The sequence below is a fragment of the Phyllostomus discolor genome, chromosome 9, assembly GCF_004126475.2.
Source record: "Phyllostomus discolor isolate MPI-MPIP mPhyDis1 chromosome 9, mPhyDis1.pri.v3, whole genome shotgun sequence".
In the NCBI taxonomy this organism is placed as follows: domain Eukaryota; kingdom Metazoa; phylum Chordata; class Mammalia; order Chiroptera; family Phyllostomidae; genus Phyllostomus; species Phyllostomus discolor.
The window spans coordinates 59,981,898-59,999,482 of NC_040911.2; the positions used below are offsets into that span (position 1 = coordinate 59,981,898).

At 37.3% G+C, this 17,585-nt stretch overlaps 1 pseudogene; it reads left to right on the plus strand.

Annotated features, from left to right (window-relative positions):
* The first annotated feature begins 15,986 nt into the window (after positions 1-15,986).
* Positions 15,987-17,334, plus strand: LOC114506045 (annotated as a pseudogene).
* Positions 17,335-17,585: the final 251 nt, after the last annotated feature.

A 17,585-nucleotide genomic window follows, 5' to 3' on the forward strand; every position in this document is an offset into this window, starting at 1 on the left:
GGCATTTTGCACACAAAAAATGAAGTATCAGAAACAGAAATCGGGAAAAAAATTTCATTTGATATAGCAACAAAATAAATAAGGTAAGTAGGAATAAACCTAACCAAGGAGTTAAAAGACCTGTACTCAGAAAACTACACAACACTGAAGAAAGAAATTAAGGAAGACACAAACAAATGGAAGCAGGTACCGTGTTCATGGATTTGAAGAATTAATAACATCAAAATGTCCACACTACCCAAAGAAATTTATACATCCAATGCAATCCCTTATTAAAGTTCTAATGGCATACTTCACAGATATAGGACAAACATTTCAAAAAATTTATATGGAACTGTAAATGAACCTGAATAGCTGCATCAATTTTGAGAAAGAAGAACTAGGAGGGATCACAATGCCTGATATCAAACAGTATTACAAGGGCACTGTAATCAAAACAGGCTGCGACTGGCATAAAAACAGACACATAGATCAATGGAACAGAATAGAATCCCCAGAAATAAATCCAAGCTACTTTGGTCAATTAATATTTTGCAAAGGATACAGAATCATAAAATGGAGCAAAAATAGCCTCTTCAAAAAATTTTGATGGTCCACTCATTTACTAATGGGCAATTAGGTTGTTTCCAGCACTTAGCTATTGTAAATTGTGCTGCTATAAACATTGAGTGCATAGGTTATTTTGGATTGGTGTTTTGGGGCTCTTAGGGTAGAATCCCAGCAGTGGAATTGCTGGGTCAAAAGGCAGTTCCATTTTAGTTTTCTGAGGGAATTCCATACTGTTTTCCACAGTAGCTGCACCAGTCTGCATTCACACCAACAGTGCACTAGGGTTCCCCTTTCTCTGCATTCTCTCCAACATTTGTTTATTGATTTGTTTATGATGGCCATTCTAACTAGTATCTCATTGTAGTTTTAATTTGCATCTCTCTGATGGCTAGTGATGCTGAGCAGTTTTTTATGTCTCTGGGCCCTCTTTATATCCTTCTCGGAGAAGTGTCTGTTCAAAAAACTATGGTACATTTACACAATGGAATTCTATGCAGCAGAGAGAAAAAAGGAGCTCCTACCCTTTTCAACAGCATGAATGGATCTGGAGAGCATTATGCTAAGTGAAGTAAGCCAGGCATTGAAAGACAAATACCATGTGATCTCACCTATAAGTGCTACCTAATCAACAAAACAATCAGGCAAGCAAAATATAACCACAGACAGTGAAATTAAGAACAAATTGACAGTAACCAGAGGGGAGGTGGGAGGGGATATAAGAGGAGAAGGGGAAGGGTCATCAAGGAACATGTATAAAGGACACATGAGCAAAACCAAAAGGGGTTAGGATCAAATGTGGAAACTGAGGTGGAGCAAATGGAAACAACTCTACTTGAACAACAATAAAAAAATGTTTCAGAACAGTGAGTTAAAGAGTACCATGAGTCACTGTGAAAAAAAATATTTATTTAACCCTATTAATAAAGACTTCAAAGGTAAATACAAATGTTACATAATTGTAAAAAGAAGTTTTAATAGAGAAGGTTATTTTCTTAAATAATCAAACATCTGATAAAGACTACATGAAGCGTAGGAAATTATTTTGATAAAACTCAGAATCTTTGTTTTATTTTTGTGAAGATTTTATTTATTTATATTTAGAGAGAGGAGAAGGGAGGGAGAAAGAGAGAGAGAGAAACATCAGTGTGTGGTGCCTCTCACATGCTCCCTATTGGGGTCCTGGCCCACAACCCAGGCATGTGCTCTGACTGGGAATCGAACCCATCACCCTTTGTTTCTCAGGCTGGCACTCAATCCACTGAGCCATACCAGCCAGAGCTCAGAATCTTTATTTTTCTACACAGATTTCTTAAAAGATACAGGAAAATTTTTATAACCTTATCAATGGCTGACTAATAATTTAAGAAAGCTTTGTTCTTTCAGGAGGTAAAATAAAATTTTAGCTTTACCTTTCTCTATTAATTAAAGCTTATTTTTATTTTTTAAAATTGTTTTATTTTTAATGAAAGGTGACATTCAATATTATGTTAGTTTCAGGTATATACTATGGTGGTTAGATATTTATATAACTTACAAAGCTATCCATACAATAAGCCTTGCATTCACCTGGCACCATATATCATTACAATATTTTTTACTATATCCTCTAAGCTGTATTTTACATTTTCATGACTTGTGTAACTTCTAATTTGTACATTTGAATTACATAACCTTTTTCACCAAGCCCCTCTAAATATCTAACCATCAATTTTTTTTCTATGTACATTAGAGTTTGTTTTTATTTTATTTTGTTTTTTAGATTTCACATGTAAGTGAAATTATATGGCACTTGTCTTTCTCTGACTTATTTCACATATCATGACACCCTCTAGATCCATCCATGCTGTCACAAATGGTAACACTTCATTTTCTTGTATATGTGTATTTTATTATATATATGAAAATTGTATATATGTATCACATCTTTGTTCACTTGTCTGTTGATTTGAATGGTTACTCCATGTACATTTAAAGTAATTATTAATAGGCCTTGTCTGCTGTGGCTTAGTGGATTGAGTGCCAGTATGTGAACCAAAGGATTGCCTTTTTAATTCCCAATCAGAGCACACACATGGTTTGCAGGCCAGGTCCCAAGTAGCAGGCACATGAGAGGAAACCACACATTGTTTCCCCTGCCCCCTTTTTTCCCTTGTTTCCCCTCTGTCTAAAAATAAATAAATAAAATCTTTAAATGATAAAATAATTATTGAGAGGCAAGCAGTTACTTCCATTTTATTGTTTCCTGATTTTTGTAGTTCTTTGTTTCTTTCTTGTTCTCTTGCTCTCTCCTCTTGTACATTGATGTCCTTTTGTAGTGTTGTGTTTGGGTTCCTTTCTCTTGAATCTCTTTTGTAGACTTTTAATTTGTGGTTGCCAAGTGTTTCATATATAACCAGCTATGTTTATAGCAGATTATTCTACGTTGATAGATACTTAATTTCAAACACATTCTAAATTCAGTACCAATATTATTCACCCCTCCATGGTTTTGCTTTGTCATATATGTTATGTATTTTGTGTGTTTGTGTGTATCCCTTAATTTACTGTTGTAATTATGCATGATATTCCTACTTTTTTTGCCTTTTAATTCTTGTAACAACTTTAGTGTTGGTTGATTTACTGCTTTTACTATGTGTTTGCTTCTTTCAATGGAAACTTTATTTCTTTGCAATATTTCCTTATTCTTATTTTTTATATTATTTTCTGTTAAAGAATCCCTTTAACATTTCCTGTAGTACTGGCTTGGTGGTAATGAGTTCCAGCCTTTTCTTATCCAGGAAACACTTTATCTTTCCTTTTATTCTAAATGATAGCCTTGCTATATAGAGTAATCTTGGATTAGGTTCTTGCTTTTCATCATTTTGAATATTTTGTGCCAATCCCTCTGGCCTGCAAAGTTTCTTTTGGGAAATAATCTTTTAGTCTTATGGGAGCTCTTTTTTACATAGCTAATTACTTTTCTCTTGCTACTTTTTAGATTTTATCCTTGTCTTTTTAATTATTTTATTTATTAACTTAAAAGAGAGAGATTGATTCTTATATGTGCCCTGACTGGGTATTGAGCCCACAACCTTACTGTATAAAGATGATGCTCTAACCAACTGAGCTACCTAGCCAGAGCTCTATTTTCTTTTAACTTTTGCCGCTCTAACTATGATGTGTCCTTGTGGGCCTTTTTGGATTCATCTTGTTTGGGAATTTATGTCTATGTCTATTTTCTTCACTGGCTTAGAAAAGTTTTTAGTCATTGTTCCTTCAAGTAGGTTTTTATCCCTTGCTCTCTCTTCTCCTTCTGGTGTTGCTATAATACAAATGTTGTTACACCTGATATTGTCTCTGAGGTCCCTTAAACTATCCTCAAATATTTTAAATTATTTTTTGGTATTTCAACTCAGTGTTTTCTGCTACCTTGTCTTAAAAATCACTGATTCAATCTTCTGCTTCATTTAATTTGCTGTTTATTTCTTCTAATTTAATCTGCATTTCAGTTATTGTATTCTTCATTTCTGACTGGTTGTTTTTCATGGTTTCTATATCCTTTTTTGTTTCTTACCATTTTTTTGGAGTTCTCACTGAAATCACCTATTCTCCCCCATGTCTATTAAACATTGTTATAACCAGTGTAATGAAGTCTATATCTGGTAGATTGCTTGCCTTAATTTTTTTAGCTCTTTTTTCTGGAGCTTTGTCCTGTTCTTACATTTGGAACATGTTTCTTTGTCTTGTCATATTACAACAGCTGCCACCCTGTGTTTCTTTCTGTGCATTAGGTAAATCTACCTTATTTCCCAAGGTTGGCAGAGTGGGCTCATGTAGTAGACATCCTGTGGGGCCCAGTGTTGCAGTACCCCTGTTTACCTGTGCCAAGTGCTCCAGGGGTATGACTTGTGTAGTTTGTGTGCCCTCCTGTTGTAGCTGAACTTTGATTGCTGTTGGCACACGGTGGGTAGGATTAATGTTCAGGCTGATTGGTTATAAGGGCTGGCCATGACTTAAGCAGACAAGCTGTTATGCAGGGACTAACCCCAAAGAGCAGATATCACTTAGCATGTTTTGGTGTTTGCCTAGGCTATCCTTTGGGTATTTAGTTTGTAGCTCTAATTGGGCAGTGCTCAGGTATTGTCTGAAGCTACCTGCCAGGTGTGTTAGTTTTGGGGCCTCTTGGAAGGGGCTTCAGTGTAAGCCAATATCAGCCACTGCTTGTTTCTGACCGAGAGACACCTGGTAAAAATTCCAAAATGAATTACAGTTTGTAACTGCCTCTACTGAGCTTGGCACTACCTAGGAGTTGTTGTGCTATAAACTAAGGTTGGCTGCCACTAGTGCAAGACTTAGGGCTCCTTAGCAAGTGGTACAGGGCATGCTGAGGCCAGCTGCTGCTTGTTTAGAGTTTATAAACCCTTGTGAAATTTTGAGAAAATTCACACTGGTCAGAAAGGCCATCACAAACAAGTCGACTAACAACAAGTGCTGGTGAAGTTGTGGAGAGATGGGAATTCAAGTACATTCTTGGTGGGAATGCCGACTGGTATAGCCACTGTGGAAAACAGTATGGAGTTTCCTCAAAAAAATAAAAATGGAACTGCCTTTTGACCTGGCAATTCCATTGCTGAGATGATACCCTAAGAATCCTGAAACACCAATTCAAAAGAACTTATGCACCTCAATGTTCATAGCAGCACAATTCACAATAGCCAAGTGCTGGAAACTGCTTGAGTGCTCATCAGTATAGAAGTGGATCAAAAAACACTGGTACATTTACACAGTGGAATACTATGCAGTAGAAATAAAGAATGAACTCCTGCCCTTTGAAACAGCATGGATGGAACTGGAGAACATTATTCTAAGTGAAATAATCCAGACATTTAAAGATAAATACCATATGATCTCACCTATAAATGGAACCTAAACAACAAAATAAACATGTGAGCAAAATAGAACCAGGGGCATGGAAATAAAGAACAAACTGATAGTAACCTGAGGGGAGGGTGAAAGGGGAGACAGGGAAAATATGGGGAAGAGTCATCAAGGGTCATGTATAAAGGACCAATGAACAAAGACAAAAGGATTGGAGGACTGAATGTGGGAGGTGGAGATGGGTAGGGTAAGGGGAGAGTATTGGGGGGGAACATGGGGACAACTGTAATTGAACAACAATAAAAAAAAAATTCCCTGCATGAGCTTAGCCTTGCCATTTGTATGAATTAATCTCTGAAAGATGTGGGCATCATATGCAAATTGTATGGGCAAGGTCTCAAAGAGTGTTATTCCAGTTGATGAAAATCTGTCTTGGAGCTCTCCTATGCCTGAAGGCTGTGTGGGGAGATAGCACAACAAAGGAACAATGACACCTGCCAGCATTCAGCCCTAGAGAGGTTTGCTCCTTTCATCTCTCACTCTGAAGCCAGAAAACTGTGTTCTTCTCTTATGTCCCTGGGTGCTTTTTAAGCTGATATCCCTTCTCTGGAATTTAATCAAGTGTTTGTGAGAAAGTGAGTCTGTGCATGGACCCTTTTGAGGGATGTTTAAGACTCCAAAGACCTCCATCTCACCTGGATTAATTTTCACAGTGATCTGTTTTGAGGAATCCTCTTCTGACATTGGTGTCCCAGCTGGGAAGTGAAGTGTGGGGCTGAAATCTCTTGCCCCTTCACAGCTGATTCTTAACCACCACACATGGGTGTGGGACCAACCTGTTTCACTTCTGTGACACTTCTACCAGTCTCCAAATGGCTTCTTCTTTATATCCTTAGTTATAGGACTTCTGCTCAGCTAGACTTCAGGTGGTTCTCAAGGGTTGTTGTTGTATAATTTACTTGTAATTTTGATTTGCTCATACAAGGAGGAAAGCACAATGTTCACCCACACCACCATCTTGACCAGAATTATTAGTAAAGCTTATTTTTAAAGCCCTTATAATAAATGTATTCCATTTATAGACAGCTTGACTACACATAATTAAATTCCCTCTCCTCCCAATCTCTTATATTTATTTAGGTTGACTTTAATTCTCCTCTTTCCATTTTAAAATAACCAGTTTTAACTTTAGGACAAAATTACATTCATTTCCTTTAACAAAAATACATCTTCAAACCTCATATATTTTCTTAACCAAACTCATCTTATTTTTTTACATAGAGATGTTTGTCATATTATTTGTAAGTTTTAATTACATATATTAATTAGAATATTAACTCTTAGAACTTTTAACTTTTAGTGAAAATGAAAAATTAAGTAATTGTAAACCATTACACTAGCATTCTGTATATTGGCAATTTTTTAATTACATTTAAAGCATAACCTTTCTCATACTTGACATGTTCCCTAATATGTTTACTGACATAGCCAAATATCTCTAGTTTCTCTATAATAAGAAGACAAAGGTGGAAGAAACCTACGTTCATTAATTAATACTTTATTTTATTTGGAGATGATTTAGATATTCAGTGACTGTTCATTATTTAACTTAACCTAGCAACATCTTAGATTTTCAAGTTACAAAAAGAATTGGGTAACTATTTAAGTAGACATACCATAAAACATAATTATTGTTGAAAAGTTATAAACTTCTATCCCACTCACATTTACATAATTCACATTTTCTTAATAATATTTAGATCACTCATGAAAATTTCAGCAGGCATTAAAACAGCTATCCATCATCTATGTTATTTTCTTTGCTGACAAATTTTGGAAGAGAGAGCATTTGGCTAAAAAACCAAGTGAGAACAAAAGTATTTTTTGTGTGCATTATATGAAATGCTGATGTCTCTGAAGGCATACCTATTTTAATAAATCAACAAACTAGCTTTTATTTATTAAAGGTTACCTCAGATCATATGAACCTGAAAAGCATTTAGGGTAGTTAATATTGTATTTATGAAAGTTTAAAACTATTATATTTGAGCCCTGACTGGTGTGGCCCAGTTGATTGGACATTATCCCTCGAAGGTAACCAGTTCAATTCCTGGTCAAAGCACATGCTTGGGTTGTGAGTTCAGTACCCAGTTGGGAAATATACAAGAGGCAACTGATCAATTTTTCTCTCACATCAATGTTTCTCCCCTTCTTTTTCCCTTTCCCCTCTTTAATAAATAAATAAATCTTAATATATATATTTTAATCGATAAGTGCTTATTTTTTCTTTAAGTAAATTAAATAGAGCTTTTTAATAAACTGATTTTGGCAATATCATCTGGATGTAGAAAAACAAATCACATATGCATATCATATATTCATAAACATATGTAAACACACAGATGTACATAAACAGAGACCATTTAGCTTCTGTTCCAAAATTTTAGCCATGAATCAGCTGTCACAGTAGAATTCACTAGTTTATAAATAACAGTTGGATCCAAATTGTGTCTCTGGCAGACATAACAAATTAAGGTTACTCACTTACATGGTTATAGCATTTTATTAGTATTTGTAGAGAAGAGTTTTTTAAGATTTGTATTTGTCTTTGATAAATAATCTCATAGAGGCTGTGAACTAAATTTTTTGCAAGATAATTTACATAGTAGTTTGAATTTTACAAAGTCTCCTTTCCCATTTTTTATTCTTTTGTCTCTTGTGATTGTATGCTGTGTTGCCTGTTGGTGTGTTTACATTTCAAAGACATGATAAGATTTACATCTTCAAGGGACAGAGAAGGAATGTAACTTTTTTCCCTATGAGTTTTGAAGTATACTTGTCAATTATCAGAAGTCTAGGGTAATTACTACTTAATCTTTTTCTGTATTTTATGTCAAGACAGCTATGTTTCCTGTGCCCTCATCTTTTACAATATTTGCAAGCATTTTGAGATAATGGAGGGGTTTGAGGGATTGGTAAGGTTAAGTGGAATTTGAATGAATTCTATCACCACATTTCTAGTTTTTTAAAGAGTCAATTTATAAAATAAAGAGAGTCCCTTCTTCTAGTCCAGATGGCAGCATAGATGGACATGGCTAGCTTCCACACAACCACATCAAAATTACAACTAAATTATAGAACAACCATCACTCAGAACCATCAGAAATCAAGTAGAGTGGAAGCCTAAAGACTATGGAGTTAAAGAAACCACATCCATCCAGACTGGTAGGAGGGGTGGAGATGCAGAGTGGGCTTGTTCCACACCCACATGTGCTGGATAAAAATTCAGAAGGCTATCTCAGGAGCAAGAGTCCCAGTCCCACCCCAGGCCCTTGACCTTAGGATTGCAGTGCCAGGAAAATAAGTCCTCATAACTTCTAGCTACAAAAATCAGTGAAGATTGAGTAATCAGAAGAAACTTCTGGAGTCCCAAACAGTTCCTCTTAAAGAACACACATGGACTTATACTCACTCCATCTGAGCTCTATCATCAGGGTAGCAGCTTGAAAGGCACCAGTGGCATACAGGGAGGTACTGAAGTGACTGGAATCAAGGCAAGAGCTGAGGGATAGCTTTCTCCTAGACAGAAATATGGGCAGAGGCAATTGCCCTTTTACTGAGCCTTCCCCACATGCAGCTACAGAGCAAGTAGGCTAGTGCCATATCTGAGACTCCATCAAACTGACTAACACTGTTTGCACTAGCCTGTGATCCATTGTGGCTCAGGCACACACAGCTTATAGCTATTGACAGTGAATTTTCCATATGAATGGCTAATCTTCACTCATGCTTTAGAACTTCTTAAATATTTTCAAACAAGCAACAGCCAACATGAACCACCAGCTCCCATACCTCTTGTTAATTGGCCCCGGGCCTGGCACTAGCAACAGCCAGCCTAGATTCACAGCTTGTCTTTGCCTGGAAATCTCCAAGCCAAGCACAAGTATCAGCCATCTCAATTTGCTTTATAGCCCAGTCAGTGTGGTCCCAGGAAAAACACAGGTGGGGGCTGAAATGGGCCTGAGCAACCTGGAAAACTCAGGGCCCACACACCCAATGGACGGCTACTGACCACATAGAAGCATCCCCACTGTGCTGCTTCATGGCTGATTCTCCACAGAGGGCAGAGATTTGTTGTCAGTGGTCACAGTCAATACTTGCAACTGAATGGCCTGGGTAAATCTTTCCCATTGACCTGCCAAAAGTTAAAGTTCAACTATTAGAGAAGGATGTATTCACCCCGCATGAATAGCATAATTTGAGTACCCAGTTTGGGTCATAGGGGAGGCTATGCCACTGGAACCTACCAGATACCTACTACATTAAGCCACACTACCAAGAGAAGTGGTCATGGCAGTTCTACCTAATTCATACAAACAAACACAGGACAACTGCCAAAATGAGCAGACAAAAAAGAGTGGCTCAAATGAAAGAACAGATCAAAACTTCATAAAAAGAACTAAACACAATGGAGATAAGCAATCTATCAAATGCAGAGTTTAAAACACTGCTGTCCTGGCTGGTGTGGCTCAGTGGACTGAGTGCCAACCTGCTAACTGAAAGGTCACTGGTTTGATTCCTAGTCAGGGCATATGCCAGAGTTGCAGGCCAGGTCCCCAGTTGGGGATGTGCAAGTGGCAACCTATCAATATATGTATTGAACATTGATGTTTCTCTCCATCTCTTTCTCCCTCCCTTCCTCTCTCTAAAAATAAATTTTTAAAAATGACTAACAAAAAACACCACTTATAAGAATACTCAAGGAACGTAGTGAGGACCTCAACAGAATTAAAAATATCCAGTCAGAAATGAAGTATACACTAGTTGAAGAACACTTTAAAGGGAAACAACAGTAGAGTGAATGAAGCCAAAAATCAAATCAATGTTTTGGAACATATGGAAGAAAAAAAAAAACAACCAATCAGAACAAGAAGAAAAAAAGAATTACAAAAAAGAATAGTATAAGCAGCCTCTGGGACTACTTCAAGAGGTCCAACATTTGTATTGTAGGAGTGCAGGAAGAAGAGAAAGAGCAAGAAATAGGAAATCTAATGAAAAAAAATAATGAAAGAAAACTTCCCTAATTTGGAGAAGGAAATACACATGCAAGTTTAGGAAGCACAAAGAGTCCTAAACAAGATGGATGCAAAGAGGCCCACTCCAAGACACATCATAATTAAAATGCCAAAGGTTAAAAATAGAGGGAATCTTAAAAGCATGAAGAGAAAAGCAGTTAGTTACCTACAGGTCAGTTCTCATCCATAAGACTGTCAGCTGATTTCTCAAAGGAAACTTTACAGGCTAGAATGGATTGACGAGAAATATTCGTAGTCATGAAAAGCACTGACCTATATCCAAGACTGCTCTACTCAGCAAATACATAATTTAGAATTCAAGAGCAAATGAAAAGCTTCCCAAGAAGAAAAAACTACAGGAGTTCATCATCTCCAAAGCATTACTCTATGAAATGTTAAAGGGACTTAGCTGAGGGATCCAAGGCGGTGGAGGAGTGAGTGGAAGTCACACTAACCTCCTCCTGGGATCAATCTGGAATTACAACTGAATCGTGAGGAAATCATCCAGAATAAACAACTAAACAATAGTGAGAGAGAAGCCTTATAACCATAGACAGACTGAAGAAACAGCTTCAACACAACATGACTGGTAGGGAGTGCGGTGGAGACATGAGAGGGCTGGCTAGGCACCCATGGGTGGCCGCTGAGGTGCCAGAGGGATATTTCAGTGGCCAGGGTGATCCCCTTTTGAATTATGTGGTCTAAACCCCAAGATGAGCTCCCCAGCCTACAACATCAGAGCTCAAAAAGTACATAGATAACATCCATCTGTGAAAAGCATCAGGGTTTCTCTCTGCCAGAGACAGATGGCTAGAGATGCAAAGAGCTGAATAAAGATCCAATGCACAAATTTTCGTTTGCAGCCTTTTACCCTAGCCTCCAGCAAGGAGGGGGGAGCATAGTGGACTAGAGACACTTGAGGAGAGACTACAGACAGAGGCTTTGGGGAGAGAGGAGCTGCCAGGATTCTAGTGCTAAGTCATCCTCTATACCATAGTAGCCATTTTGATCAGGCAGTCTTCTCCATGATTTGTGATATTTTCCTTTCCTACAGAGTTTCTTAATATTCATTTCCTGCCATTCAAGTTTGTGTATATTAAGTAATTAGATTCATATTATACTTTATTTCAATTCTCATATTTTGCTCCTCCCTACTCTTACCTCATTTTGCCTTTTCCTTTCCACTTATTGTTTTCATTTTAAATTTTGCTTTATCTCTTGATACAACTTGTTTCCTTTCTCCACTCTTACTATTTCTCTCTTGTCCAGCCTCTCAAAGACAATTTCTTTTCTTTTAATAGTATATTTATTAAGGAATATTTTAAACATATAAAATTGTAAAATAATAAAATGCACTTTATGTACTCATTAACCACCTTCAACAGTCATCAAATTTTGCCAATCTCATTGTATCTATTCCATCCCCACATCTTTAGTTTTGGTGGCACATTTAAAGCAAATCCATGTTATCCATAAATATGTCAGGTTGTTTATAATATATGAGGATTTAAAACACCATTATACATTAACAAAGATTTAATATCATCTGATTAAACAGCCCTTTTGAAACTTTTCACATTTGTCCCCAAAATGCCTTTTTACAGTTGTTTTGTTTGAACCCACACATTGCATTGCATTAGTTTACTTCTCTTTCTGAAGTCTCTTTTGACCCCCAATAGCCCTTACCCCCACCTTTATAATATTGTTTATTTCTTTTTTAAATTACTGAGTTGTTCAATTACAGTTTCTGCATTCACCCCCCCCACCAATTTCCCCAACCCCAGCCATCCCCTCTTCCTTCCCTGCTTCCACCTCCACTAGATTTTGTCCATGTATCCTTAATAGTTCTTACTGAAAACTATTCCCCCCATTATCCCTTTTGCCTCTCCTATGGTTACCGTTGAATTGTTCTTAATTTCAATGTCTCTGGTTATATTTCCTTGCTTGTTTGTTTTGTTGATTAGGTTCCACTTAAAGTTGAGGTCACATGGCATTTATCCCTCATGGCCTGGCTTATTTCACTTAGCATAATGCACTCCAGTTCATTCGTGCTGTTGCAAATGACAGAAGCTCCTTCTTTCTTTCCGCTGCATAGTATTCCATTGTGCAAATGTACCACAGGTTTTTGATCCATTCCTTTCTTGATGGGCACTTAGATTGATTCCAGCACTTGGCTATTATAAATTGTGAGACTATGAACATTGGGGTGATAGGCTCTTTTGGATCTCTGTTTCAGGGTTTTTAGAATATAATCCCAGCAGTGGAATTGCCAGGTCAAAGGCAGTTCAGTTTTTAGTTTTCTGAGGAAATTCCATACTGTTTCCTACAGTGGCTACACCAGTCTGCATTCACACCAACAGTGTGCTAGGGTTCGCTTTTCTCCAAATCTTGTCCAACACTTGTTTTTTGTTGATTTGTTTATGATAACCATTCTGATGGATGTGAAGTGGTATCTCATTGTGGTTTTAATGTGCATTTCTCTGATGGCTAGTGATGCTGAACATCTTTTCATAGGTTTGTGGGCCCTCTGTATGTCTGCCTTGGAGAAGTGTCCATTCAAGTCTTTTACCCATTTTTTAATTAGGTTGTTTGTCTTCCTGGAGTGGAGCCCTGTGAGTTCTTTATATATTTTGGAGATGAAACCCTTGTCTGAGTAATCATTGGCAAATATGTTTTCCCATATAGTTGGTTCTATTTTTATTTTAATGATGTTTTATTTATCCATGCAGAAGCTTTTTAATTGGATGAAGTCCCAGTTGTTTATTCTTTCCTTTATGACTCTTGATCTAGGGGACATATGAGTGAAAACATTGCTGCATGGAATATCTGAGATTTTCCTGCTTATGTTTTCCTCTAGGACTTTTATGGTGTCAAGAATTATATTTAAGTATTTTATCCACCTCAAATTTATTTTTGTGTGCGGCATAAGTTGGTGATCAAATCTCTTTCTTTCTTTCTTTCTTTCTTTCTTTCTTTCTTCCTTTCTTTCTTTCTTTCTTTCTTCTTTTTTTTTTTTTTTTTTTGCATGCAGCTGTCCAGGTCTCTCAATACCATCTGTCAAGAGGCTATTTTTGCTCCATTTTATGTTTCTTCCCCCTTTGTCAAATATTTATTGACCATAGAGACTTGATTTTATTTCTGGGCTCTCAGTTGTGTTCCATCAGTCTATGTGTCTATTCTTATGCCAGTACCAGGATGTTTTGATTACAGTGGTCCTGTAATACAGTTTGATATCAGGTATTATGATCCTCCCTATTTTGTTCTTCTTTCTCAAAATTGCTGCAAATATTCACAGTCATTTATGGTTCCATATACATTTTTGAAATGTTTGTTCTATGTCTGTGAAATATGGCATTGGTACTTTAATAGGGATTATATTGAATCTATAAATCACTTTGGGTAGTATGGACATTTTGATGTTAATTCTTCCAATCCAAGAACATGGAACATGTTTCCATTTGTTTTTGTCTTCCTTAATTTCTTTCTTCAGTGTCGTGTGGTTTTCTGAGTAGGTCTTTTAACTCCTTGGTTAGATTTATTCCTAGGTCCTTTATTTTTCTTGTTGCTATATCAAATGGGATTTTTTTCCTGATGTCTCTTTCTGATATTTCATTGTTGGCATACAAAGATGCCTTTGATTTCTGAATATTGACTTTTTATCCAGCTGTTTTGTCAAATTCACTTATTAGGTTGAGTAATTTTTTGGTGGAGTCTACAGGATTTTCGATGTACACTATCATGTCATCTGCAAATAATGACAGTTTTGCTTCTTCCTTTCCAATTCAGATGCCTTTTATTTTTTTATTCTTCTTTGATTGCTGTGGCTAGGACTCCCAGTACTATGTTCAATAGGAGTGGTGAGAGCAGACATCCTTGTATTGTTCCTGATCTTAGTGGAGAAGCTCAAAGTTTTGTCCATTAAGTATGATGTTGTTTCAACGTCTCTCATACATGGCCTTTATCATGTTGAGGAATGCTCCCTCTATTCTGACTTTGCTAGGTATGTTTATCATAAATGGGTGCTGCACCTTATGAAATGCTTTTTTCACATCTATTGCTAGGATCATGTGATTTTTGGTTTTTGTTTTGTTTATGTGATGTATTACATTTATTGATTTGCAAATATTGTGCCATCCTTGCATCCCTGGGATGATTCTATTTCTTTCTTTAAGTATGTTTTATTGATTATGTGATTACAGTTATCTCATTTTTCTCCACTTTCTTCACCTCCACCCATATCCCTCTTCCAACCAGCATTCCCCAGCCCTCTAAGTTCATGTCAATGGGTTGTATATATAACTTCTTTGGTTTCTCTATTTCCTATACTATTCTTAACCACCCTTGTGTATTTTGTGCCTACCATTTATGCTTCTTATTCTTTGTACCTCCCCCCCCATTCTCCTTCCCCTCCACACTGACAACCTTCCATGCAATCTCCATTTCTGTAATTTTGTTCCTATTCTAGTTGTTTGTTTAGTTTTTATTTTTGTTTTTAGGTTCAGTTGTTGATAGTTGTGAGTTTGTTGTTAATTTACTGTTCATAGTTTTCATATTTTTTAGCTAAATCCCTTTAACATTTTATATAATAAGGGCTTGATGATGATGAACTCCTTCAACTTGACCTTATCAGGGAAGCACTTTATCTGCCCCTCCATTCTAAGTGATAACTTTGCTGGATACAGTAGGCTTGGTTGTAGGTCCTTGACCTTCATTGCTTCAAATACTTCTTTCCAGGCCTTTGTTAAAGGAATCTTAAAGGCAGCAAGGGAGAAATAGAAAGTAACATACAAAGGAATTCTGACAAGGCTAGCAACTGACTTCTCAACAGAAACACTACAAGCCAGAAGAAAATGGCAAGAAATACTACAAGTTATGAAGAGCAACGACCTGCAATGAAAACTACTCTACTCAGCCAGTGTCTCATTTAAAATGAAAGGCAAGATAAGGAACTTCTCAGACAAAAGAAGACTAAAAGCACACACCTCCAGGAAACTAGAATTGCAAGACATGCTAAGGAACTGCTTTAAGAAGATGAAGAAAATGAGTGATAGGGAGATGTATACAGGTACAAAGGGGGAAATGACAATGAATAAATATCTATCAATAATAACCTTAAATGTTAATGGATTAAAAACCCTTATAAAAAGACATAGGATAACTGAATGGATAAGAAAACATGACTGACACATATGTTGCCTACAAGAGACCTACCTCAGAAAATAAGACCTAATGAAAATGAAGGGTTAGAAAAAATATTCCAAGCAAATAGACAAAAGAAAAAAAAAAAGCCAGAGTAGCAATACTTATATGAGACAAAACAGACTTCAAAACAAATTCCATTAAAAAGACACAGGAGGACATTTCATAATACTCAAGAGAAGAATCCATAAGGAAGATTTAAACATTGTAAACATATATATATATGTATGCAACATAGGAGTACCCACATATATAAGAAAATTCTTGGAGGACATCAAGAAAGATATAGACAGAAACACACTTATACTAGAGGATTTTAACATCCCACTGTAAACAATGGATAGATCTTCCCGACAAGGAATCAACAAAGGACCCAGTGGAACTCAACCTTGGGTATCATGCCATATGTACCATGCTCTTGGCCTCTCTTCTCTCCTTCACAGACTGACAATGCCCCTGACACCACCATGGCCCAAGCTGATATTGCACTGATTGGACTGCCTGTCATGGGTCAGAACTTAATTTTGAACATGAAAGACCACGGCTTTTTGGTCTGTATTTTCAATAGGACAGTCTCCGAAGTTGATGATATCTTGGCTAATGAGGCAAAGGGAACCAAAACGGTTCATGCTCACTCCTTGGAAGAGATGGTCTCGAAGCTGAAGAAGACTTGATGGATCATACTGCTTGTGAAGGCTGGTCAAACTGTTGATGATTTCATTGAAAAATTAGTACCATTGTTGGACACGGGTGACATCATCATTGATGGAGGAAACTCTGAGCATAGGGATACCATTAGATAATGTCAAGACCTCAGGCCCAAGGGAATCTTGTTTGTGGGGAGCACCATTAGCAGTGGAGAAGAAGGGGCCCAGTATGACCCATCACTATGCTCGGAGTGAACAAAGAAACCTGGACCCACATCAAGGTAATCTTCTAAGGTATTGCTGTAACAGTAAGAATTGGGCAGCCCTTCTGTGACTGGGTGGGATAGGAGAGAGCAGGACACTTTATGAAGATGCTGCACAATGTGATTGATTATGGGGCCATGCAGCTGATCTATGAGGTTTACCATGTGATGTAGGATGTCCTGGGCATGGAGCATGATGAGATGGTACAGGCATTTGAGGACTGGAATATGACAGAGCTATACTCATTACTGATTGAAAGCACAGCCAATATCCTCAAACTCCCAGACAGAAATGGCATTCCCCTGCTTCCCAAGATCAGGGACAGTGTGAGGCAGAAGGATATGGGGAAGTGGGTTGCCATCTCAGCCTCTAAGTATGGTGTGCTCATCACCCTCATTGAAGAAGCAGTATTTGCCCAATGTTTGTCATCTCTGGAGGACAAAATCATTAAAGCTAGAAAAAAGTAGAACGGGCCTCAAAAGATCTAATTAAGAAAATAAGAAATCATTCCTAGAGGACATTGGAAAGGCCCTCTATGCATCCAAGATCTTCTCTTATGCTCAAGGCTTTATGCTCCTGAGATAGGCAGCCACTGAGATAGGTTGGATCCTCAACTGCAGTGGCATTGCCTTGATGTGGAGGAGGTCGGCATCATCAGAAGTGTATTTCTAGGAAAGATAAAAGATACATTTGATTGAAACCCAGAATTTCAAAACCTACTGCTGTATAACTTATTTTTTTAAATAATGTTTTTAAAGATTTTATTTATTTATTTTTAGAGAGGGGAAGGGAAGACAGAGGAACATCCACGTGTTGTTGCCTCTCATGTGCCCCCTACTGGGGACCTGGCCCAAAACCCAGGCATGTGCCCTGACTAGGAATGAAACTACTGACCCTTTGGTTCAAGGTCAGCACTCAATCCACTGAGACACACAAGCCAGGACCTAGATGACTTCATTAAGTCATCTGTCAAAGACTATCAGGACTCCTGGTA